Genomic DNA, 27,232 nt, shown 5'->3' with positions numbered 1-27,232 from the left:
TTGTCAGAATTACCCTTTTTAAATTACCCTTTTTGCGGTCGAGACGTTATGGTATGTCGAGGCATTATATTGCATAGACGTACCGACCTCCAAATTGCCTCTGGGATGGAGGTCAAATCCTCTACGCCCAACGTTGAAATCACGGGGTTTTCTTATAGATAGCGGAGGGAAACATTTCAGACACACCGCCACCCAGAACTGACGCGAATAAACTTTAGGAGGTAGCATGTATGGTGTCAATGAAACTATCCGCTCCCTTGCGGCGTTAATTCCCATGTATTTTCCGTCCAAAAATGGCAGTTCGAATTGCGATGGGCAGTAGGAAGACGTTATTGACAACCTTCGACAACTCTGCTGATACCCCCATACGATTCAGCCCTACTCTGACATCGTGGGCCATCAGACCCTTTGAACGTGATTCTACCCCTTTGGAGTCCAGTGCGACCGCAGTTTTTTCTGCTGTACAGGGTGGTATCATGACGAACCATCCTTCGACGAAATTTGCCGCGATCCAAAGCAAACAAGGGTGCTTATAGTTTTTTAGCGCTCCTGTTTGTTGCCTTCTGTGCCGTGATCACAGAGGGATGCGGGATTGATACATGCATGAATAAAACATAAAAGGGTCCATCTTGGACTACCCAGTTCGGTAATACACACGGTGCCACCGCCCATCTTTGGTGAGCAAATTAAAAATGTACCTGTACAGACAGAAGCCGTGACGGGATTCCTATGCAACTACAGGCAGGAGACGTTGTTGCTCAGGCACCTGCTAGTAGCCCATCCGGAATCGGAGGGTTGTGAAAGAGGTTGCATATCTGCAAGCGCCTAGGACATCATCACAGGTGGCCTCTGTTAAAGTTCTTAAAAACGCCGGGTTGGTAGAACCGAAAGTGTTGCCGTTATATTCGTGTCTTTATATTCGTGCATGTGTCAATGTCACACCTGTCTATGATCACGCCACAGGAAGGCGTGAAACAGGAGGGCTAAAAAATAGTAACACCTTTTGCTACTTTGTACCGCGTTCACATTTCGTTGAATGAATGGTCCCTAAAGGTTCCACCCTGTACTCCAGATCAAAAATTACGGTTGCACTGCACTCCAAAGGGGTGCGATTACATCCAACAGGGTTGCTGGCCCACGTTGACCTCAACTGCCACATTGTCCTTAGAGGCGGGTTGAATCGTCAGGCGGGTGTGAAGAGTGACAAAGGCTGTTACGAATGTCGTCCTATTGCTCATCACACTTCCTAAAGTCGTTTTAGAACACGAAATGAGCCGTGGCCGGCTCGCGCCGATGCAATTTTATCTTTTGGCATTTTCTCACCATCGAGTGGCGCCTTATTGCTCCCTCAGTTACTACCTGAACGAGTTGCTCACTTACCTCCGTCAGTGGCAGCAGCAGCGTTTATCGATGCTAGTACTGCTGTACCATCTTTGGTGGCGCGCACATGCGGTCGGAGTTGTGAGGCTCTAGCTGCAAGAGCTGCTAAGTTCGTCGCCCACCAAACCTGGCTACTGGAGTTGAGTAATCAGTTACGTTGTTACGAAACCTCAAGTGCTGTGACATCTCTTCGTTCATTGCCAGTTGTTGCTTCTTGGGCCGTTCCCGCAAGAAGCAATGTACGGTGTGCTGGAGTCGGCAAATTTTGCAGCCGTCTTCCTGCATGGTGTTTAACTATTGAAATGATTGTAACCTATTAGTGAAGTGCACCAACGGTATCTTCTGCCTTGAGGCCGTTAACGTTGCAGTTACCTACTCTGGTCGTTAGTGTAGTTTTCCGGGAGTGTGTTTTCCTTGCCATGTTGATGCTGTCCGGCACGGCGTGTAGTTCTACAGCTTATTGTTGTCCTCCTTTTTTTTGAGCGGTTATTGTGCTTTGACTGTGCTTAGATGCCAATTATCAAGACGTAGTGCTGCTGCGATCTTCGTCCTCACTGATATTTTTGGTTGTCGTGCCGTTGGTTGGGTGGAAGGGAATTGGTTAGGTTTTTGGAGGGTTCTTCAGCCGCCGCTAGGTCGTGCTGCCACTCAATTATCTAGTATTACCCTTAGCTGCCTGTCTCACCTAACCTGTTGTTAGAATTGCCTCCCCATACACTTCTGAGCGCCACTGTTCTGTTGCTCGGGACTGTGATTTTCTTTTGTCTCAAGTACTGTGCGAGGTATTCAGCCGGGTATTAATTTAGTTTCTTTTAATGTTCAGTGTATGGTCTTCAGTTGAAGCTTATGTGAAATATTTTAAGATACAGCCTTCAGCCGTCTGAAGTAAAAAAAAAAAAAGTCATTTGAAAACTTATTCTCTATCTTCATTTATTAAGCTTTGAGGTGTTCTATGTTCAGCATATGGTCTTCAGCCGAACTTTGTGTGACATATTTCAAGATACAGCCTTCAGCTGTCAAAGAAAAAAATCATTTGAAATTTCAAAATTTTCCATTCTATCTCAAATGGTTATTCAGGCCTTAAGCCTTGATTTGTTCTATGTTCAGTATATGGCCTTCAGCCAAATTTTAAGTGAAATATTTTAAGAATTAGGCCTTCAGCCTACTTAAATTAAAATTTGAGAGGTCTTTGTCTAAAAACCTTTTAAAATTTCCTTACTGGAGTTCTCTTTATCCAGACCTTAAGCCCTCCGTTCTTCTATTTAGTAACTAAGGCCTTCAGCCATGTGTATTTGCTAACGCAATTTTAATGACTTGCGTTCTGGCCTTCAGCCGTATTGTTTCTGAATTCCTTTAAGGCCATGTGTGATTAAGTGTTTTTAGCAAATAAAGTTCGTATGTTTTTGCAACTAGCAGCAACTGATTTGGGCCCCTTTCCACAACCTGATCCGCTCTGTCCTGCGAATCCAAATTTCACGAAATGTGCATGAATGAACTCCCTAAGGAAAGGGGTGATTACATTTGACGCCCTTCTTTTTCAAAAAATGGCTCTGAGCACTATGGGACTTAAATTCTAAGGTCATCAGTCCCCTAGAACTTAGAACTACTTAAACCTAACTAACCTAAGGACATCACACACATCCATGCCCGAGGCAGGATTCGAACCTGCGACCGTATGACGCCCTTCTTGCCCCCCCCCCCACCCCCCACCCCCCGTCCCAAGGACTGTTCGTGTCGATTCCGGTGGCAGTGTGTCTGAAATGTTTTCCTCAGCCACCCATCAGAAAACTGCGTGATTTCAATGTTGGGAGTCGCCGTTCTGACCTGGATCGCAGAGACGACCAAAGAAGGGGTGAAATGTGGGTAGAAAGGGCTCTGGCGACTTTCCCATCGTGTAGTAAGTGCACGGTGTCTTTGGGCACAATTATGGTGCTGTTTGGTGCCAATATCACACCATTAAATCACCTTGTAACGCCGGAAATGCATATCCTCCTATTTCCATCTATTGTACTGTAAATCTTTTCCTTATTTTGTTACCTGAACATATGACATTTCTGTGCCTTTATATATTGTAATTGTTTTACTATTTGTATATATATACTTATGCATTTATGTCGATGTATAATCGATTTGTTGTGTAAAGATTATTTGTATTTATACGCTGGGTCTGGCCTAGGGAAAACTATACTATCGAACGAAAACATCGATAGGTCGTGTGGAGAACGAAAGTGTTTAGGATCTTTGGTAGTGTTAACTCTGTCGCGTGGAGCGCGGGCAGAGCATGAGAGAGTCTGGCGGGAGTAGTGCAGTGGAGCAGGTGTGTTGTGTGACGCTCCCGCGAGTTGCCGCGCTTTCGGGGTTTGGCAGCATGTAATTGCGCTCGACTTGCGATTATAGTTTCTGACATTGTGTCGCGGACGGGAAGCATTAGCTGGCGCACATCAAGAGCCCGTTTCGTCTGGTGACCGTGTCGAGAAGAAGGCGCACCAACATCCAGCTTCTGCAACAGCGACGGCCGACAATGAGTGACTGTCGCCACCTCCTCGATCGACGGCTTCAAACCTTCAATCAACCAACAAGGAAGACTAAAAGCACGTAAAGTTTCAGAACTGTATGGCAGACCTCAGCTTTTCAAACTGTTCCATTTGCCTCGCAAAATTACAGCAACTTAGCATGAACTTTTGTTGCTCATTGTCCCAATTGCATTACCAAGCAGGGTCCCTTCCTTTTCCGGAATGAACCCGAGTGTCGTTGAAATTCAAACGCCAGCATCATTCAATTTCACTGCCTTAATTTCAAAGTTCAGTTAAAGTATTCATAGCTGGCTACAATACTTAGGTTACACAAGCACAAATTAAGAGTGCGAGTTTTGTTACCGTATTTTAGCTTACCTGTGACTGCAGCTCAGCTTGGTACGTACAATATTTTACTATTGTTAATTGTTCAGAATCATTTAATTCAAGTTCAAAGTTAAATCTCTTATTTCTAAATTGCGCAGAGTCAAGTTGCTTTTGAAATGATTGTTGAGGTAGTCCAAGACTAACCGTATTTTACTGAATTTCGATGTGCTTAAGAAAGAAAGCTTCTTATTAATTTCAGTCACTAAATTAACTTTCAGTTTTCCGGTCTTATTAATTCTTTTGCTAAATTAAGTCAGAGTGTAGCGAAATTTATTACTTCTTACAAACTTTCAGTTTTCATACTACACGTGTCAACCTTCAGTTGCCACGCTTCTAGTGCTAATTATATGTGTAATAACCTTTCTTTTTCAGTTACTATAGTAATTGTCCTTAGGACTGGCGACCGTGATTTCCCCCAAATCTCAAATATCTGATTACCGCTAGTTAATTGTTAACGTAACGGCCGCACATTTACTTTCTTTATTAACTTTACCCCTTTTCAAAATTAATTTCCACCAGTTTCATTTGCATTTTTCCTTTCATTTAGATGTAACCCTTTCCTCCCTCTTTACCGACAGATTAACTTCGGTGACGATTGCTTTCCCAAATTTCCATTAGGTACACGCGGTTTAATTTTTCACTGTCATTAAGGTCGATAAGTGAGGGGGAGGTTACAACCTTACGCTTCACGTGAATTTCTGAGCTCTAGAATTTTTTTTTTTGTTCTTATGTGTCCACACCTTGCTGTTTGAAGCGTCAGCGAGCCCGAAGGGGAAGTCGCAGAGCGCCACGCTTTTGCACCATTAGACAAGAACGCTGTAGGCACCTTACACTCAAATTTTATACTTGTATGTCAGAGTCGGAGCCAGTTCCGGCGATTGGAAAAAGTGACCTTCCATTGTTTGGCGTAGTATATATGAGCCTCTGAGAACCAAAATGGTCTAACTAAATACAAAAAATTTGGTTCCGAGCTATATCACTCAGTTTACTCTCGATGCACGGAAATTTGTTGTGGAGCCATTTGAGAGCTCCAAAAGCATACTTCCTCTCACGCCAGGGTGAAGTGCGCTCTTGCGGAAACAATGGTATAAGTCAAGCGGTAAGGCCACGTGGTCTTGTTGTCCTATGTTGTTTTGCGTGTTTATTTAGGCTATAAAATCAAAAAGGCATTGCAACAGTGTTAGTAAGTCCAGGTTACAGGCCACACGAATCAATCAGTACACATTACAAATATAAATCATGAAACTAATCCGTCTCAACAATGCTGTGCGACCTATCACCGAGGCAAAAAGGAAAGACATGATGACACTTCTCCCGTACTTCCCTCCGGTGCACCACGCGTTCTTCAACCAACTAACAGCAAGTTCGGCTCTGAAATCTGGACAGGGACATGTTGACCCATTGCAGAGGAAGAAGGATTTTGGTGATGAAATGGAGTAAATAGACATGCTCATTTATAAAACCTAACGAAATTTCGTGATTTAGAAACAACAATTCATTTATAACCCGTATATGAACGCACTGCCGAGCAATTAGACGGACTCAACAGGTAGCATGCTCCAGTAATTAATAGCAATAATGCAATTATTTAACTCGATTTGTAAGAGAGAAGTCTCTAATGTGATCAATAAGTGCAGACGCACTTCTGCTGTATCACATTATGTTTATGTTTTATAAATAAATTGCAATTATTGAGATTGAAAGACTTCGTATTCCTTCTCAGGTATTCAGCTTCTACAAACATTGATAAGAAGAGTGGTAAAACGATTTACATGAGTTTATTTTTCACTATGACTAAATTTCTGAGAGCAAAAGTGGTAATCCAACTTTTAGGGGCTATAAAAAGGAATTTAAGGTACAAATAGTTAAAATGTCTGTAGTAAACGTAATTATAATATTTATTTTCTACAGTTCGTCAAATGAATCACGAATTATTGTAAAGCATGTATTTACATTAAATGAAACGCAAAACCTTTCATTTCTCAGAGGGTGGAAAAACTACGTTATACCACCTTGGCTCTCAATGGCTCATATAGTACCCTGCTTGGTGCTGGTCTCACAGAAATGAACAATATTTCATAATTTATGGTACAAGAGATTGTTACGGTTTCTCAGTTGTGGATGACTTATACTTTCTTAAGACTCTTACCATGAATCCCTGTCTGATTTCTGACTTATAGAAAGCAAAGATGGCCCTTCTACATCAAATCGTTTCAAGGAAGTATATCTGTGCAGTGGTATTACATTTAACCTACCGCTAACTGATATACATCCACGTATATACTCCGCAAGCCACCGTATGGTCTATGGTGGAGGGTACCTTGGTCCTCTACTAGTTGTTTCTCTTCCTGTTCCACTCGTAATAGAGCGAGGGAGAAACAGCTGTCCATGCACGCCCGTACGATACCTAATTTCCCTTATCTTATCGTCGTGGTACTCACGCGAAGTGTGTGTTGGCGGCAGTAGATTCGAGGTATATTGTCCCGGGGTGGTAGGTCCGCACTTGTTCAGAACTGAGGAATTCTGATAATTTGTTTTATTCTGTCCGTGTCAGTTGCATGAATGTACCATTTTCACTGCAGTGGTTACCAATTTCTGGCTGACACGCACATTCTCAAACCACACACACTGTTATAACCGTAAATAGAGATACAATAGACTGCCAAAAGGCACGAATGGCTTCTGTAGAGAAAGTCGAAATGTGAGTAACAAGTACTCTCATTGCTAAGTTAGCCTATTTGTCTATTGTTGCGCCTGGATGTGTCATTCGGGTGAAAAGTAAACACGTAGGTTAACTAAGCAATGAGAGTGCTTGTTGCTCACATTTTGACTTTCTGTGCAGGATGTATTCGTACATTTTGGCACCATATTGTGTGACTAGTTACTGTTAATAACAATGTGTGGTTTGGGAATGGACGTGTCAGACCTAAACCGGTAACCTCTGCAGAAAGAAACATGTATATTCGTGTGAATGAGAAGGACAAAACAAAAAAGTTTCAAATTTCCTAACTGTAGAATTGTTATGCAGTCAATGTCAAATGTCGGTTCTCTAACCACGTCCGCTATATGATTGTGTTACCACATAGCCCAAGTATGAATCTCTCGTTGAATTTCTCAGAAATAATCGAAGGAAAATTACCAATGACACTGAAAAAGCCGATTCCAGATCTGAGCGAAGAGACGCAGGAGCAGCACACTGGGAAGACGTGGTTCAGCTCCTCGGCTGGCCATCCAGATTAAAGTTTTCCTTTCAGTAAATACCAGTACCTTTTATTTCGAAGTGCACAGCCAGTTTCGTGTTTTGGCTTATGCTCCACATAAAATGACCACCTTGTGGATAGGGCTGAGCTATACTCGTTTGGTTTAATTGGTTATTAAGGCTACTGTCCACGATAATCGAGTGATTCGGCCACTTGTCACGATAGCGGAATAATATTGCAGTAACTGTATGATTAAATTGATGATTTGATTTCAGTACCTCCATCGTTCTTGATACTGAATGTATAGACGACAACGTAAAACACGTGAAGCATGAGAAAATCCCGTAATCTCGTACTGACAAGAACAATTGGTGTAGTTATGACTTCAGGGAAAACCGAACACACAATGCTAGTAATGATACGATGTGCACACAATTGCTCATTTAGCTGTCGCACCGGTACTAATGAGGGCTATTTCACAAGCAATGGCTTCCTGCGTTGAACAGTAATAACTTCGTACGCAATGCAGTGGAATTATTTCGGTCATAAAAATGTTAATGACGTCAATGGTGTCTATCATTCAGAGAGAGAGATACGAAATCTAATTCTCATATCTAGTAAAGCATTTTCAATTTTATCATGTTTTCAAGACTCGAACTTGGAAAAATATGTTATATTGAGCAATAAAATCTATCGATGTGGTATTATTTTCATTGAAATCATGGAAGTACATGCAATTAGTATGACAAGCCAATTTTATTGTTTTTACTTACAGTGTTTTCAGAAATATATGTAGTCTTCATTAAGTACTAGCTTGAAGTACCCTATAAAAAACCGCAATGAATATATTTTGGAGATTTTAAGTTAAAGGGTACTTCACTGAACTTACTCAATACAGTCCTATAAACTTCCCTCATTTTCGTTGTGTGATGTCCAACAGAAAAATTTGACGTAAAAACTGCAACTGCTAGAAGCTTTCCTTCCCACCTCCCACCAGTTTTGAGTAGCCGATGAATTCTAAAGTTGACAGCGCTGTACCTATTATCACTAGCTGCATTTTTGTTTCCAATGGCATCTGCTTCTTCACAGTAGATATATGGATAGAGAATATCGTTACTTCTTGCTCAATCAGGTCGGAACCGATTACAAACTACTATTTATCAGCAATGATTTTTTCAGACACTTCCCGAAGGAAAAATGTGAACCCAAATACGTTTGTAACTGCCTTCAGAAACATGTTGTAAGTGCGATTGCTATGCTGTGACTATGCGTCCGATTTCATTGGTTAAAGGCAGCCCCAATGGAACTTACTTTTGTTCCATGATGGTTTACGTTACAGTTCAGACTCAAGACGTCAACATATCTACATCTATGTGATTACTCTGCTATTCACAATAAAGTGCCTGGCAGAGGGTTCAATGAACCACCTTCAAGCTGTCTCTCTAACGTTCCACTCTCGAACGGCACGCGCGAAAAATGAGCCCTTAAATTTATCTGTGCGAGCCCTGATATCTCTTATTTTGTCGTGATTATCATTTCTCCCTATGTAGATGGGTGCCAACAGAATGTTTTCGCAATCGGAGGAGAAAACTGGTGACTGTAATTTCATGAGATGATCCCGTCGCAACGAAAAACGCCTTTATTTTAATGATTGCCACTCCAATTCACGTATCATGTCTGTGGCACTATCTCCCCTATTTCGCGATAATACAAAACGAGGTGCTTTTCTATGTACTTTTTCGATGTCATCCGTCAGTCCCATCTGATGCGGATCCCACACCGCACAGCAATACTCCAGAATAGGGCGCACAAGCGTAGTGTAAGCAGTCTCTTTAGTAGACCTGTTGCACATTCTAAATGTTCTGCCAATGAATCGCAGTCTTCGGTTTGCTCTATACTCCCTAAGTATTTAGTTGAATTTACAGCCTTCAGATTTGTGTGACTTATCGCGTAATCGAAATTTAGCTGATTTCTTTTAGTACTCACGGGAATAACTTCACACTTTTCCTTATTCAGGGTCAATTGCCACTCTTCGCACCATACAGATAGCTTATCTAAATCATTTTGCAAGTCGTTCTGATCATCTGATGACTTTACAAGACAGTTAATGACAGCATCATCTGCAAACAATCTAAGACAGCTACTCAGATTGTCTCGTATGTCATTAATATAGATCAGGAAGAATAGAGGGCCTATAACACTTCCTTGGGGAACGCCCGATATTGCTTCTGTTTTACTCGATGACTTTCCGTCTGTTACTAAGAACTGTGACCTTTCTGACAATAAATCACGAATCCTGTCGCACAACTGAGGCGATACTCCGTAGGCACGCAGTTTGCTTAGAAGACGCTTGTGAGGAACGGTGTCGAAAGCCTTCTGGAAACCTAAAAATATGGAATCAATTTGACATCCTCTGTCGATAGCACTTATTACTTCGTGAGTATAAAGAGCTAGTCGTGTTTCACAAGAACGATATTATATGAAACTGTGCTGACTACGTATCAATAAATCGTTTTCTTCGATGTACTTCGTAGTGTTCGAATACAGTATATGTTCCAAAACCCTACTGCAAATCGACGTTAGTGGTACAGGCCTGTAATTCACCGGATTACTCCTAGTTCCCTTTTTGGGTATTGGTGTGACGAGCAATTTTCCAGTCTTTACGTACGGATCTTTCATTGAGCGAGTGGTTGTATATAATTGATAAATATGGAGCTATTTTATCAGCATACTCTGAGAGGAATCTGACTGGTATACAATCTGGACCGGTGGCCTTACCTTTATTAAGTGATTTAAGCTGCTTCGTTACTCCGATGATATCTACTTCTATGTTTCTCATTTTGGCAGTTGTTCTTGATTGGAATTCATGAATATTTACTTCGTCTTCTTTGGTGAAGGAGTATCGGGAAACCGTGTTTAATAACTCTGTTTTGGTGGCACTGTCATCAGTGACATCACACAGTGACATCACATAGTGAAGTTACTGACTGCGTCTTGCCACTGGTGTGCTTTATGTATGACCAGAATCTCTTTGGGTTTTCTGCCAGATTTCGAGACAGAATTTCGTTGTAGAAATTATTAAAATCATCCCGCATTGAAGTAAGCGCAATATTTCGAACTTTTATAAAACTTTGCCAACCTTGGGGATTTTAAATTTGCTATTTTCGTTGCTTTTGCAATAACGATCTGACCCATTTTGTGTACCATGGGGGATCAGTACCATCACTTATTAATTTATGTGGTACATATCTCTCCGTTGCTGTCTATACTATCTCACTGAAAATATTCCACAACTTTTCTAAACTTACATGATCAGATCGGAAAGAGTGAAGACTGTCTCTTAAAAAGGCGTTAAGAGCATTTTTAACAGTTTTTTTTTAAATAGATATACTTTGCGCTTCTTTTTGATGGTTGTAGGTGTTACAGTATTCATCCTAGCAGCAACTGCCTTGTGGTCGCTAATACCCGTATTCGTCACAATACTCTGTATTGTATGTGTAGACTCTCAACTCCAGATTCGTGAGCAAAATGCGTAACTTCATGCGAACTCTGGAAACTGGAATCAGCGGACTTGTGGATCTACACATCGACGGCAGAGGTTGTTTGATGACTCGTAAGTATCATATCACATTATATGTACTTTTTGTTCCATAGATCCATAGTGACAAGAGCATCAAAGATGTGTAAAATAAAAAAATAACAAACAAGAATATAAAAAACATTATTATTTTTTAAATGAAACGTTACTTTAGTGTTCGTTCCGCAGGTCCTAAATGGATTGGTGTTCATGGATGAGGACTTAGTAAAATAGTCTTAAACATATTTTCATTGAAGAAGTAACAAGAAATTTGTCACGTAAGTGTTTATGTACATACACTGAGTTGCATAATATAATTCTCACGCTGTTGTAAACACGAATCACGAAACAGGAAGCATTTTGCAACACTTACCAACAATGCAAGTTACTGCGCTAAAGATTTGCGGAAGCGAGTTTTTATTGATAACATACACATCAGTCGGCTCCCGCCAGTGGCGTAAAAGGAGCTGGCCACCATTAAATCCTATAAGTTCATTTAAAACAGAACTATATTATTATATAAGCTTTTTATTGCCTGCTGGTACGTTATTGCATGTGTGTATTCCTCAACTATGTTCCTTAAGAAATGCTGACCTTTCTGGATCAAAGTAAATGCACTTATATCTGTTTGTAAATTGTTCTCAGTTTTAGTATTAATTCCACGAGCTGAGAGGACGGTTAGCCGGCCGCGGTGGCGGTGCGGTTCTAGGCGCTCCAGTCCGGAGCCGCGCTGTTGCTACGGTCGCAGGTTCGAATCCTGCCGCGGGCATGGGTGTATGTGATGTCCTTAGGTTCGTTAGGTTTAAGTACTTCTAAGTTCTAGGGGACTGATGACCACAGCAGTTGAGTCCCATAGTGCTCAGAGCCATTTGAACCATGTTTGAGAGGACGGTTTGAAAAACAGATGTATAATTTATAAATATTTCAGTAAGGAATAAATATAATAAGTGTAATGGGAAGCAGTAGTTACTATCCCCACTCACTTGAGCCTCTGCAGGGCGTTCCTTAGTTCACACTAAAGATAATCCATGTTAAAGGAATTGGATTTGTAAAATTTAACTTCTTTCGATGAGCTGCCTTTAAAATGAAGCCCTTTGACATTCTGGAATGAAATTAAAACATGTCTGATAACTTTCTTATTTTCGTATCACGTCTATCCGACAAGATTCGCATTCGAAATAAAGACCTGCTTAGAAGCTACAGCAGTTCTGTGATATGCTGATCCCAACTGCATTTATTATCTACACGTAATTTCAATAGCAGGACCAATCCCTAGATTGTTGGTGCTAGTATCACAACCGGTTATTTTCCTTATGTGAATGGATTTGCTTGTTCTTATCTGATGCACGGTAACTGAGTACCATTATAAATGTCATTTGCTGTCTGTATCTGAACTTAATCCTTCTGAACATGGCTGGGATGATTTTGGACATGTAGACTAGAGTGTTTAATGATTGTTTCAAAACTGAATATCAAGGTTCCTAATAGCCATTAGAAAATTGCAAACAATGCCTTCATGTATCTTTATGGAAAACTTTCAAGGATGTGAGATCAGTCAAAGTATATATAGATTATATCAAATACTTGACAAAATTATGGACAACAGAGGATCCTGAGAACACTGACGAACGAGTGGATTTAGATCGTCACGGTGAGTTACGGTGATGAAAGAGAAACGCGAGTGAGAATGCTGGGGTGTGTCGGCTCGTTTTCCGAACTGTTACATCGTCGCTTACTGGCGCGGTCCGTTTTCCTGTCACGACACCCGGTGGTGCTTCGGTCGTCTTGTGATTGGCTCTTTGGTTGGCTGGGGTTGGAGGTAGGTTGCTGACGGACGATTGGGCAGTGAGATAGAGGAACGGGTGACGAATAGCGAGCGTGCGATTACGGGACTTGATCGGCAGTTGCACGTCCAAGTGGCAGGCTACTTGTACGGGGCCGTGTTGGAATATTGAGCTCTACGCTGTTGCGCCCGATTGACTATCCGGATTTGCCGGCCGTAGTGGCCGAGCGGTTCTAGGCGCAAAAGTCTGGAACCGCGCAACCGCTGCGGTCGCAGGTTCGAATCCTACCTCGGGCATGGATGTGTGTTATGTCCTTAGGTTAGTTAGGTTTAACTAGTTCGACGTTCTAGGGGACTGATGAACTCTGTAGGTAAGTCCCATAGTGCTCCGAGCCATTTGAAACATTTTATCCGGATTTGCGAGCGACCGTCTGCCGATGTGGGCGTCTTGATCACGTTGATTATTACGGGCAACCGCCCGTCCTACCTTCTTTTTGGGTAAGTTACTTCTGTTTATGTATTTTGGCATCCGTGCTTCGATGGTGGACTTGCTTCTGTTAGGGTGGTTTGCCCGCTGTTCTCCGTCAATCCGTACTCAAGTTACTAAATTTTCCCTCACCGTTTCTGTGTGAACTCCCCTTATGCAGGATGTATGCAGGATGTATGCAGGATGTATGCAGGATGTATCTGAGTGTATTTAAACAGTGTTTTCCTTTCAGCATTTCGGCGATCTTGTGATTATAGCTTGGGTATGAAATTATTTTGTTTGTAATACATTCAGTGGCCAGTGAGGTCGAATATCGAGCCTGACCTTTAAGGTGCCAAGTTGTTGCTTGCCCGTCTTATGTATGAATTTTAACCCTGGGGATGTCGTGACAAACAAACGCTAGCGGTCGGATGAATATTAGCTCGTTTTCTATGCTCTCGTTGGAAGATATTGGTGAGATACAGCAGTTCTCTTAAAAGAAAAAATTTATCGTTTTACAGTTGTATATTTTGTTACTACTGTAATCTCGTGCTTAGATATTATCGTTTAAAGAATTTTTCTTACTTCTAAGCTTACTAATGTGAATTTGTTTCTTTAGAGGTCTGGCTTTTTCAAGAAATTAATTCTTGTCTGGTCATTAATGTTAAACGATTAACTGGTTATCTTCGTTGTAATTATGCAGTCATTGTAACACATCGATTTAGTCGGTGTCTGGGCGGGGCTTGCCTTTGATATTCTTGTGCTGGGCCGTGGGAATGTACTTATTTGATTCTCAGTCTTGCCTGAATTATGTGTCTGTTCGTTCGCCCCCGGCTTCGAGAGTTGGTCGTAGCACTGCAGCCGCTTGCCCCCGCGTGTTATCCACTACTCGCGGATTCAATGGGCCTCGCTAGTCTTCATTGGCTGTGTACTGTATGCAGCGTGGTGTTTCGCCTCCTGTCCCGTGGTAGCCACTGAGACGGTGCGCTCTCCTCTCTTATCACGGCATCTCTCCATAAGTTCCTTATCTTTTGGTATTCGGACTTCAGTTTAAATCAAAGTGTCCGCAACCCAAGCCATCCTAGCCAAGCCCTGCCACCGCCAGCCCGGCTGGTAAGATGTCTTTCTTTGAATTTATAGAGACTGTGGCGAAACCAATTCAAAATATATTTGTTCCTCCTAGTTCTAAACTGTTACAATGGTACAGTGTTGTCTTTTGGTGATCGGCGTCAACGAAACTATACAAACCACTTACACCAAAATATATAAGCATATGAAAATACATGCACTTATACAGTGAGGTACTTAATACCTGTGGAGGAGTGGTAGCTCATTAATATGGAAGACCTGAAACCATATAAGGTAGCGATATTTGACGCTGGAATCTTGAGAGACACCGACATTCTACTTTACATCAAAGGTGTTCTCTGTTGTGGCTGAGCCCTCTTGTAATTTTTTGTGGTTCCTGGCTGGATGGCCGGTTTCCTCTCACTACAACACAAAATGCACACGTGGTTAAAATGTACTTTATTACAGGAACCACTTCAGTACTTAACTTCAATGATGTCCAGTCTGAAGTTCTGTGTTCTGTGGTTAACAGCGGTCAAATAACATGTACTAATTCTTGTATCTTGTCGTTGTCCATATCACAACTATATACACTGACTAACGTTTCCTCAGACAGTTAAGATGCGAAACGGCGACTATCACTGTGGAAGACTAGAGCGTAGTGCGACGTATTAAGGTGCAATGCGAACTGAGTCACGATGCGACGAACTGGGGTTCTGAGCTTGAGAGACTGAGACAGCTCGGACGGTGGCGGCGGTCTTTATGCACGCTGCCCAGGGGGCTTTACTGCTGCGTAGCCCGGGGGCGTGTCTTGCTCTTGTCATAGGCGCGCTTAGTTCAGCGCCTGCTACACAATGTTTCCTAGTGCCGACCGGTGTGCTGGCGTAGGCGTACGTCAGCACATTCTCTAGGCTCCAGTTCGAGACTCTGAGGCTAGCCCATTTCAAGATTGCCTTACGCATGCTCCTGTAAGTCAGCATGCATTGTCAGGCTGAAACAGTTATCATCTCCGAACTGTTACCATGCTGCAAACATCACACATTTCTGTAAAATATGCCCATATCCTCCCATATTAAACATTTTCTTAAGCATAATAAGGGTATCATAACCTAACTACCAGAATAAAACCATACAGTAACATCACCCTCTGTGTACTTCACTGGTTGCAATACACATGATGTTGGTAATGTTCTCGAGGCGTCCGCCAAACCTCCACCCTTCCTTCGGACTGTCACAGGCTACGCATAGCTCCTCACTGCAAGTTACTCGTTTCCGGTCATCCGCTGTCCAGTGGTGGCGGACCTTCTAATTCCTAAAACATCGCTTGAGAGGGGACAGTACGAACTACGCCCCACCGATTTGATCCATGTTGACGGGATATGTAGAGCACGACTTGGACTTCAACATGTGTAAACAGAGAAGTAACTCTCAACCATGTTTGAGAAATTTGTGTTTAAAAATTTTGGGCGTGTTTACATGCTTTGTAGGGTTGCCACTACTCTAGGATTCCGCAGGTGACATCAGTCTGCCCTGGGCTGCGGCCGCCTCGCTCGCTCGCTTGCCGTAAATGGTTCAAATGTCTCTGAGCACTATGGGACTTAACTTCTGAGGTCACCAGTCCCCTAGAACTTAGAACCACTAAAACCTAACCAACCTAACGACATCACACACATCCATGCCCGAGGAAGGATTCGAACCTGCGACCGTACCGGTCGCGTGGTTCCAGACTGAAGCGCCTAGAACCGCTCGGCCACTCCGGCCGGCGCTTGCGGTAGGTCTGTGCGTTTACTGCTGCTTTCCGCTGTGGTGTCTGTGTTTGCATCAACAGAAGAAGATGCAATGACGAGCACTATGGGACTTAACTTCTGAGGTCACCAGTCCCCTAGAACTTAGAACTACTAGAACCAAACTAACCTATCACACACATCCATGCCCGAGGGAGGATTCGAACCTGCGACCGTAGCGGTCGCGTGGTTCCAGACTGAAGCGCCTAGAACCGCTTGGCCACTCCGGCCGGCGCTTGCGGTAGGTCTGTGCGCTTACTGCTGCTTTCCGCCGTGGTGTCTGTGTTTGCATCAACAGCAGAAGATGCAATGACGAACCATATAAATAGCGCAGACACTTTGAAGTTCAACTTCGATCGGAATTTTGTTAAACCGAGCTCCTGTGAATTTGAATCTTTTATTGAAGTAGCTGTTGTATTGATTTATTAGGTACTGTTTCTCGATCATGAGTATTGTTGTTCATGTCAAACTGATATATGCCGATCATTGTGATAAAATTGTCGAATCTAGTGGAGGAACCTTTATATTGAAACATTTTTGAAATTAGTGTTACCCATACCGGTTACAGTATAAAAACTGAAGGACTCAGGTGACCAAATAAATGCAGTAGTCGTGTCTTATGGGGAACTGCTCAGTAATATTCCAGAAAAATGGTTGAACTACCATAAGTTTCCGGCCATGAATGGTATCAGACAACTTAAGGTGGCACTACAGAAACACATTCTATCTTATATTACCGTTTCTGGCTACCGAGCTGTCAAGTATTAAGGACAGCCTAGAATGTATGCAGGGTATGGCTCAACGGGTCACGTGCTTCTCTGTTTTATACAACGGCACGTGTCCGAGCTGCCCACTGGCGAAGCAGTAAGACCTGCAGTGATGTGTATGTCGATAACATAATGGTGGTGGCCAGTGGACTCCCATTCGCCGCCTCATTCTCGTAACTCCCCTAACTGATATTCCAATGGTAGTCACTGTTGTAGTGGAGGTGATTCCAGCTTCTTCGCAACCCATGGAAACTCAAAACCAGCCAATACCGGACAGTATTCCGACATCGGCTGCACCATCTGCTGACAGGAACATCACTGAAATTGATAGGATATTGCAGCAGAATAATCGGCAAGCTAACCGAAAAGCCACTCCCATAGAAAAATACAAACGAAGGATCGCTCAACATGGTGCTGAGCTTGACGCTTGAAAAGGTTCAACAAGTAGCCTAATTAAAGTTCAGAGGAATGTTCTGTTCGTACTCAGGCGGCAGCTGTTCACACACCAGCCACAGATAGTGCACCCATCTTCGCAAGTGTAGCTCCCAACTAATGTGACGCAGAAATCCGTGGTACAATTGCGAGAGACATGCTCAGACCTTCCATTGAGAAGAATTCTGCGGATCAGACAGAGGAAGATGTGGAAATGAGTGAAGCTGCTTTAACTTTGAGAGAGGCACTGCCAGTCTACTCTCACGAATGGTTACTTCAGCCAGACCAAGTTACAGGAGGAGGATATGTTACTGACAATTATTGACAGCTTTCACACTGACTGCGTGTGATGAAAGAGTTGAACTCACAAAACTTAGTACATTATGAATCGGTCTCAAGCCTACGGAATTGCGACTCGGAACATCAACAACATACGCAGTTCACTGGAATTAAGTAGCTTGAAAGACACTGACACTATGTTACTTTATTTCAAGAATAACGGACAATATGGTTCAAATGGCTCTGAGCACTATGGGACTCAACTGCTGAGGTCATTAGTCCCCTAGAACTTAGAACTAGTTAAACCTAACTAACCTAAGGACATCACAAACATCCATGCCCGAGGCAGGATTCGAACCTGCGACCGTAGCGGTCTTGCGGCTCCAGACTGCAGCGCCTTTAACCACACGGCCACTTCGGCCGGCAATAACGGACATTGGACTACTAAGTCTTTGGGTATAGGGCTGTAATTAATGCTGGAACTGGAAGTAAATTGGGGCAGGGATGCTCTCGAAGGGGGGTCATGCGTAAACAACCACCTTCAAAGCCGGCCGAAGTGGCCGTGCGGTTAAAGGCGCTGCAGTCTGGAACCGCAAGACCGCTACGGTCGCAGGTTCGAATCCTGCCTCGGGCATGGATGTTTGTGATGTCCTTAGGTTAGTTAGATTTAACTAGTTCTAAGTTCTAGGGGACTAATGACCTCAGCAGTTGAGTCCCATAGTGCTCAGAGCCATTTGAACCATTTTGAACCACCTTCAAAAACTCGTACATGACAGAGCGATGGCTTGTATCATTTGCAACACCCGGATCGTTAATATGTATGCTCCATCTGCTAGCAGTAAACGACGCAACCGAGCAGAGTTTTCTGAAATATGAAATTGTTCCCCTCCTCGGACTTCATTATGATCATATAATTTTAGCGACCTATTTTGTTGTGCTACCTTCCAAAGATTAAGTCCCTCATTTTAACTCGTCTGCTGAATTAGAGTAAACAATTAAAGAATTGAGTTAACACTGACTGGGAGCACAAAAACGTGACGCTTCTAGTTTTACGTTAATCGCTGCTGAGTTCTGTAACTCAGTTGCTACTCTAAGTTCCATTTAGCGGCATTTTGCAAACAGGGCGGGACAGGCTGTCCAGTATAATCCGCCTCCTTTCGGAAAATATTGTAACTTTGAGTGCGTGAGGGACTTTCCAGGTCCTTTGTACATGCAGGTACTGGCGAGCATCCGCTGAGAGCTGATGCCTCAGATAGGCTGGAAAAGCTGTAGCAAGCAGACAAACGTTTCGCTCAGCCAAGGGCCGCAGCTCGCGGGTAACTAGTCATGTATTACTGAAAATCACTTTGTTCGCTTTTGAGGAAGTACGGAATGAAGTATTTTCATGTTTCGTGGGCAGTGGAAATAAGGGGAGGGTACAGAGTCCTCCCGTACTAAACACCACGAACTTAAACGTAGCAGTGCAGACCAGAGACCTGCAAGTGAACTGTGTAGGATCACTAATTGGTCGGCAAGTCCCTTGGATAGGATACACGTACCTAAAACGTTATGGAAGTGTGGCCCACCAGCTTTATCCACCACGCTGCATTTATATGTACAATTAACATGGAGAAACAGGATACCAACAGCCCGCATCTCGTGGTCGTGCGGTAGCGTTCTCGCTTCCCACGCCCGGGTTCCCGGGTTCGATTCCCGGCGGGGTAAGGGATTTTCTCTGCCTCGTGACGGCTGGGTGTTGTGTGCTGTCCTTAGGTTAGTTAGGTTTAAGTAGTTCTAAGTTCTAGGGGACTGATGACCATAGATGTTAAGTCCCATAGTGCTCAGAGCCATTTGAGCAATTTGAGCCAGGATACCAACCGCGCTAGAAGTTAGTGGAATCTAAACGTTGCGTACTTACAAGGTGCCAAATGCCGTGAAGGTTTCCACAGAACTTGGCAGGAATGCGGAAATAAGTTCACATCCTACAATTCTCTCTTGACCTAGTAGGTAAAACGAGCAAAATCGCATTCTTGGAAACTGTTAGTTGATTATGCGCTGGAAAAAAAAAGCTTTTAGCACAGAAAAACAACGGAGTTTTATTTCCAGTGCCTGTGGAACCTGGGCAAACTGGACACCTCTGTCAATGAAAATTATGTTACGATCAAAACAATCAAATCCAAAATTTTGGCACTGAGTCGAAAACAGAACGATTCAAAATACCTGAGATAACGCAAGGTGCTATTTTCCGTGAAAAACTTCATTGTTTCATGTAATACGCGAAAAGAAGAGAGGACGTAGAAAAATTATCACGGAACTCAAAAAAATTTACACGACTATTCTCAGACTATAAAACGACATTAGAAAGGAAAGCTATCGCCATGTTGCTGACATAATGTCCGGCAGTGCTGTTAATTGCGAAGCACAGGAAAACCTGTTACTGGCCGTGCGGTTAAAGGCGCTGCAGTCTAGAACCGCGAGACCGCTACGGTCGCAGGTTCCAATCCTGCCTCGGGCATGGGTGTTTGTGATGTCCTTAGGTTAGTTAGGTTTAACTAGTTCTAAGTTCTAGGGGACTAATGACCTCAGCAGTTGAGTCCCATAGTGCTCAGAGCCATTTTGAAAACCTGTTACAAAATCTTCAAGCAAAATTTAGGTCTGCTGCACCTCGAAGTCTTCTGGCAGAAATTAACGATCATCTGGTAGCCGCAATTGTGTAGAGTCCCAAAAATAAAGCGCCGGGGCCAGACCACCTTCCAGCAGAATTTTACCACGTTTTCCAGGCGCAGATGAAATCTAAATTCCTCCTTGTGTGTTATGTATTAATGAATTCTGACAGGGAAATCTCAAACAAATTGCTAGAAGGAATTTCAGGGAAGTTACGAAGCACCCACATGCGGTGTCGATAAAAAACCCTAAGATCAATTACTCTACTAAATAGCTAAATAGTGATCACAAAAGTAAGGCGCGCTTTCTTGCACGAAGACTAAAAATATTTCATGAGGTAACCGGCCCATATCATACTAGAGTGGCTAAACAGAACTCAATTATCCAAAACCTTTGCTAATGTAGGGAAGTAATACCGACGACAGACGTTCTCATACTTCAACGAGCTACAACGTTCTAGAATGCTTTTGATTGGGTGAGCCACCAGTACGTTCACAAAACCGTGACATTACTGGATTTTCCTCAGTGTTTTGTCGACTTCATTGGTACAATATTGAACAACAGCACATCGAAAATCAAGATTAATGGTCACTAACCAGGCAATTTGCGTTCACTAATTTACCAACACAAAGCTTGTCCTATGTCGATGGTCTTCGTAGCCATTTCCTTTGAGCCCCCCGCAAGCCACTCGGCAGAAACCACTAAGAGGGCTGCACATACACGGCCAAAATATCATACGTAAGGAATACAAAGATAATGTGGGTCTTGTGGTCACCAGTGACAGTGACGTGGTGGAGGAATTGCAGGTCATTTACAAATATCAATTTGCATCGGTGCCAAGCTAAGCAAAACTAAATCACGCATCATGACTGTACGGCATGGAACACCTTTACACAGCACCGAAGGACTAAATATGGTCAATCATGCGCAAATTCTATGTATAGACTTCAGGTCTAATACAAAGCATACTATGGCTACAAACTCTAGGAATATTCTTGCTCTCTATGCCACTCTATCCTGTGCAAGCTTATTCATCTCCAGGTACCTACTGCAACGTACATCCTTCTGAATCTTCTTAGTGCATTCATCTCTTGGCCACCCTCTACGATTTTTACCCTCCACGCTGCCCTCCAATACTAAATTAGTGATCTCTTGATGCCTCAGAATATATCCTACCAACCGATCTCTTCTTGTAGCTAAGTTGTGCCACAAATTCCTCTTCTCCATAATTTTGTTCAGTGCCTCCTCAAAACTGGCGTTCTACGGATCGGAGCGTGGAATGTCAGATCCCTTAATCGGGCAGGTAGGTTAAAAAATTTAAAAAGGAAAATGGATATAATAGAGTTAGATATAGTGGGAGTTAGTGAAGTTCGGTGGCAGGAGGAACAAGACCTTTGGTCAGGTGAACACTGGGTTATAAATACAAAATCAAATAGGGGTAATGCAAGAGTGGGTTTAATAATGAATTTAAAAAAAAATAGGAATACGGGTAAGCTACTACGAACAACATAGTGAACGCATTATTGTGGCCAAGATAGACACGAAGCCCACACCTACTACAGTAGTACAAGTTTATATGCCAACTAGCTCTGCAGATGACGAAGAAATTGATGAAATGTATGATGAGATAAAAGAAATTAATCAGGTAGTAAAGGGAGACGAAAATTAAATAGTCATGGGTGACTGGAATTCAAGAGTAGGAAAAGGGAGAGAAGGAAACATAGTCGGTGAATATGGCTTGGGGCTAAGAAATGAAAGAGAAAGCCGCCTGGTAGAATTTTGAGCAGAGCATAACTTAATCATAGCTAACACTTGGTTTAAGAATCATGAAAGAAGGTTGTATACATGGAAGAACCCTGGAGATACTAAAAGGTATCAAATAGATTGTATAATGGTAAGACAGAGATTTAGGAATCAGGTTTTAAACTGTAAAACATTTCCAGATGCAGATGTGGACTCTGACCACAAGCTATTGGTTATGAACAGTAGATTAAAACTGAAGAAACTGCAAAAAGGTGGGAATTTAAGGAGACGGTACCTGGATAAACTGAAAGAAAAAAAGGTTGTACAGAGTTTCAGGGAGAGTATAAGGGAACAATTGACAGGAATGGGGGAGAGAAATACAGTAGAAGAAGAATGGGTAGCTTTGAGGGATGAAGAAGTGAAGGCAGCAGAGGTTCAAGTAGGTAAAAAGACGAGGGCTAGTAGAAATCTTTGGGTAACAGAAGAAATATTGAATTTAATTGATGAAAGGATAAAATATAAAAATTCAATAAATCAAGCAGACAAAAAGGAATAGAAACGTCTCAAAAATAAGATCGACAGGAAGTGCAAAACAGCTAAGCAGGCATGGCTAGAGGACAAATGTAAGGATGTAGAGGCTTATCTCACTAGGGGTAAGATAGATACTGCCTACAGGAAAATTAGAGAGACCTTTGGAGAAAAGAGAACCACTTGTATGAATATCAAGAGCTCAGATGGAAACCCAGTTCTAAGCAAAGAAGGGAAAGTAGAATATCAAGAGCTCAGATGGAAACCCAGTTCTAAGCAAAGAAGGGAAAGCAGAAAGGTGGAAGGAGTATATAGAGGGTCTATACAAGGGCGATGTACTTGAGGATAATATTATGGAAATGGAAGAGGATGTAGATGAAGATGAAATGGGAGATATGATACTGCGTGAAGAGTTTGACAGAGCACTGAAAGACCTGAGACGAAACAAGAAATATTGGAACACGTGAGGCAGCACTGACCCTACGACTTATCTTAGAAACTAGATTAAGGAAAGGCAAATCTACGTTTCTAGCATTTGTAGACTTAGAGAGAGCTTTTGACAATGTTGACTGGAATACTCTCTTTCAAATTCTGAAGGTGGCAGGGGTAAAATACAGGGAGCGTAAGGCTATTTACAATTTGTATAGGAACCAGATGGCAGTTATAAGAGTCGAGGGGCATGAAAGGGAAGCAGTGGCTGGGAAGGAAGTGAGACAGGGTTGTAGCCTCTCCCCGATGTTATTCAATCTGTATATTGAGCAAGCAGTAAAGGAAACAGAAGAAAAATTCGGAGTAGGTATTAAAATCCATGGAGAAGAAATAAAAACTTTGAGGTTCGCCGATGACATTGTAACTCTGTCAGAGACAGCAAAGGACCTGGAAGAGCAGTTGAACGGAATGGATGGTGTCTTGAAGGGAGGCTATAAGATGATCATCAACAAAAGCAAAACGACGATAATGGAATGTAGTCGAATTAAGTCGGGTGGTGCTGAGGGAATTAGATTAGGAAATGAGACACTTAAAGTAGTAGATGAGTTCCGCTTTTTAGGAAGCAAAATAACTGATGATGGACGAGGTAGAGAGGATATAAAATCTAGACTACCTATGGCAAGGAAAGCGTTCCTGGAAAAGAGAAATTTGTTAACATCGAGTATAGATTTAAAAGTCAGGAAGTCGCTTCTGAAAGTATTAGTATGGAGTGTAGCCATGTATGGAAGTGAAATGTGAACTATAAATAGCTTAGATAAGAAGAGAATAGAAGCTTTCGAAATGTGGTGCTACAGAAGAATACTGAAGATTAGATGAGTAGATCACATAACTAATGAGGAGGTATTGAATAGAATGGGGGTGAAGAGGAGCCAGTGGCACAACTTGACAAGAAGGAGGGATCGGTTTTTAGGACATGTTCTGAGACATCGAGGGATCAGCAATTTGGCATTGGAGGGCAGCGTGGAGGGTAAAAATCGTAGAGGGAGACCAAGAGATGAATACACTAAGCAGATTCAGAAGGATGTGGGCTGCAGTAGGTACAGGGAGATGAAGAAGCCTGCACAGGACAGAGTAGCATGGAGAGCTGCATCAAACCAGTCTCAGGACTGAAGACCACAACAACAACAACAGCCTCCTCATTAGTTACGTGATCCACCCATCTAATTCTCAGCATTCTTCTGTAACAGCACGCTTCATAATCTTATGTTCTCTTCTTGTCTAAACTGTTTATCGTCCATGTCTCACTTCCACACATAGCTCTACTCCATACAAATACTTTCAGGAAAGACTTCCTGACACTTAAATCTAGCCGCTAAAGTGGCCGCGCGGTTAGAGGCGCTATGTCATAAATTGCGCGGCCTTTCCCGCCGGAGATTAGAGTCCTCCTTCGGGCATGTGTGTGTGTGTGTGTGTGTGTGTGTGTGTGTGTGTGTGTGTGTTTTGTCCTTAGCGTAAGTTAGTTTAAGTAGTGTGTAAGTCTAGGACCGATGACCTCAGCAGTTTGGTCCCTTTGGATTTCACACACATTTGAACAGTTGAACACTTAAATCTATACTCAATCTTAACAACCTTCTCTTCTTCAGAATCGATTTCTTTGCCATTATCAGTCGACATTTTATATCCTCTCTGCTTCGACCATCATCAGTTATTTTGCTCCCCAGGTAGAAAACTCGTCTGCTACATTAAGCGTCTCCTTTCCTAATCTAATTCCCTCAGCATCACCTGATTTAAGTTGACTACATTCCATTATCCTCGTTTTGCTTTTGTTGATCTTCATTGTATATTCTGCTTTCAAGACACTGTCCATTCCGTTCTACTGCTCTTCTAGGTCCTTCGCAGTCTCTGACAGAATTACAATGTCATTGGCAAATCTCAAATATTTTATTTCTTCACCATGGATTTTAATTCCTACTCCGATTTTTTTATCGTTTCCTTTACTGCTTGTTCAATATACAGATTGAATAACATCAGGATAGGCAACAACCCTCTCTCCCTCCTTTCCCAATCACTGCTTCCCTTTCATGATCCTCGACTCTTATAACTGCCATCTCGTTTCCGTAAAAATTATAAAGAGGGTTTCGCTCCTTGTATTTGGCCTCTGCCACCTTCAGAATTTGAAAGGGAGTATTCCAGTCAACATTGTCAAAAGCTTTCTCTAAATCTACAAATGCTAGAAACGTAGGTTTGGCTTTCCTTAATCTACCTTCTAAGATAGGTTATAGGGTCAGTATTGCCTCACGTGTTCCAACATTTCTACGGAATCCAAACTGATCTTCCCCGAGGTCGGCTTCTATCAGTTTTTCGATTCGTCTGTAAAGAATTCGCGTTGGTATTTTGCAGCTGTGACTCATTAAACTGATAGTTCGGTAATTTTCACATCTGTCAACAACTGCTTTCTTTGAGATTGGAATTACCATATTCTTCTTGAAGTCTGAGGGTATTGCGCCAATCTCATACATGTTGCTCATCAGATGGCAGAATTTTGTTAGGGTTGGCTCTCCTAAGGCTATCAGTAGTTCTAATCGAATGTTGTGTACTTCCGGGGCCTTGTTTCAACTTAGGTCTTTCAGTGCTCTGTCAAACTCTTCACACAATATTATATCTCCCAGTTCATCTTCTTATACGTCCTATTACATTTCCATAATAATGCCCTCAATTACATCGCCCTTGCATAGACCCTAGATAAAGTCCTTCTTCCTTTTTGCTTTCCCTTCTTTGCTTAAAACTGGTTTCACATAAAATACTAATAATGCTAAAATTCCGAAATAGTCCGCTTTACGACTGTGTTACAGAGTCCTTCCTCGCAGTAAAATCTTGTTCTTCACGCTAAGGTAGGCCGCTAAAACACAGATGAAACTTCTCTTATTTTTTATTTTAGCATTTTAAGTATGTCATAAGAGGATTCGGCAGTAATCTAGATGTTTTTAATGAGGTTGACACCGACTGCGAAAGCGCATGTATTTAGATACTGCAGTATATCAGTAATAGAATAAAAGAGAAAGTGCTGCCTACATATACTGTGGTATATTTTGTGAATGAGGATGCGGAAAAGTTTATGCCGGAATGACTGGACGATCCATTAACACCAGGATCAAAGAGCACAAGCGGAATTGCAGGTTGGGGCAGGTGGAGAAATCGGCCGTGGCAGAGCACGCACTGAATGAGACCGACCACGTAATAAAATTCGCCGACACGGAAGTTCTGGCTGTAGAGAAGCACTATCACACGCGCTTGTTTAGAGAAGCTGTAGAAATACAAAAACACGCGAACAGTTTCAACAATAAAGAGGAAAGCCTTAAGGTAAACGGATCCTGGCTTCCCGTACTGCAGCGAACGACCGTCGCAGGTAGCAAGAGAAGAACCGCACCGGAAATGACCGCGGAGAAGCCCTCGGACGTTGGCGCGCCAGGTACATATAGTCTGCGGCCGCGAGCTCGGCTCCAGTTCACCACCGGCAGTGGAGGGTGAAGCTTTGATAATGCCAGCCACTCGTGCTGGCGAAACGTCAGAAAAATCATTAGATGAACGTCGGCCGAAGAACCCGAGACAGAAGCCAATAGGCAGTTTGTCAACAAGTGGCCACGAAAGCCTTAACAATTTTGCAATGAGGAGATAGTTATAGCGATGTTAAACGTAAATCAGTTTAATCAAGTGTAGCGAACGACGCGATTATTGATCGCCGTGGGACGTGGAAAACTGCTGCGAGTATTGTAAGCAGCCAGCTTAATTCCGGTTGCTCGGCTGCTACTGTAAAGCGAATTAATTAATTTTGACATTTGGTTTAATTAAAGTTGCTAATTGGAACCAAATGAAATGAAGTTCTTTCGGAGGAAGGCGAGCGTTAAATGCCGGCGTTCAGCGCGACAGTGCTGTTGCGTGTAGTACTGGCGACGTTGTCGTCGATGCGCTGGTGTGCTTTCTCCAGCTCTTCCCAGATACGCATAGAGTCGAGCTCGGAAAGCGAGTTAGCGATTGTGGCTTTAACCGATCAGTTACACATGTCAACGAATTGTTGGCCACAGACATCGTATGTAATTTGCGTGCATATAGAGAGAAACATACATGGTATTCCGTCTGTACAACTGTTGGTCACATTTTTTTTATTTGCTAGCCCGACTTACAATGTTGAATCTTACGATGTTTTTACATATCCCCTTTTTCGTAGTATCTCGAAGTTTTGTCCTATTTACAAT

The sequence above is a fragment of the Schistocerca piceifrons genome, chromosome 2 (assembly GCF_021461385.2).
Source record: "Schistocerca piceifrons isolate TAMUIC-IGC-003096 chromosome 2, iqSchPice1.1, whole genome shotgun sequence".
Lineage (NCBI taxonomy): Eukaryota > Metazoa > Arthropoda > Insecta > Orthoptera > Acrididae > Schistocerca > Schistocerca piceifrons.
This window is presented reverse-complemented; position numbering follows the sequence as displayed.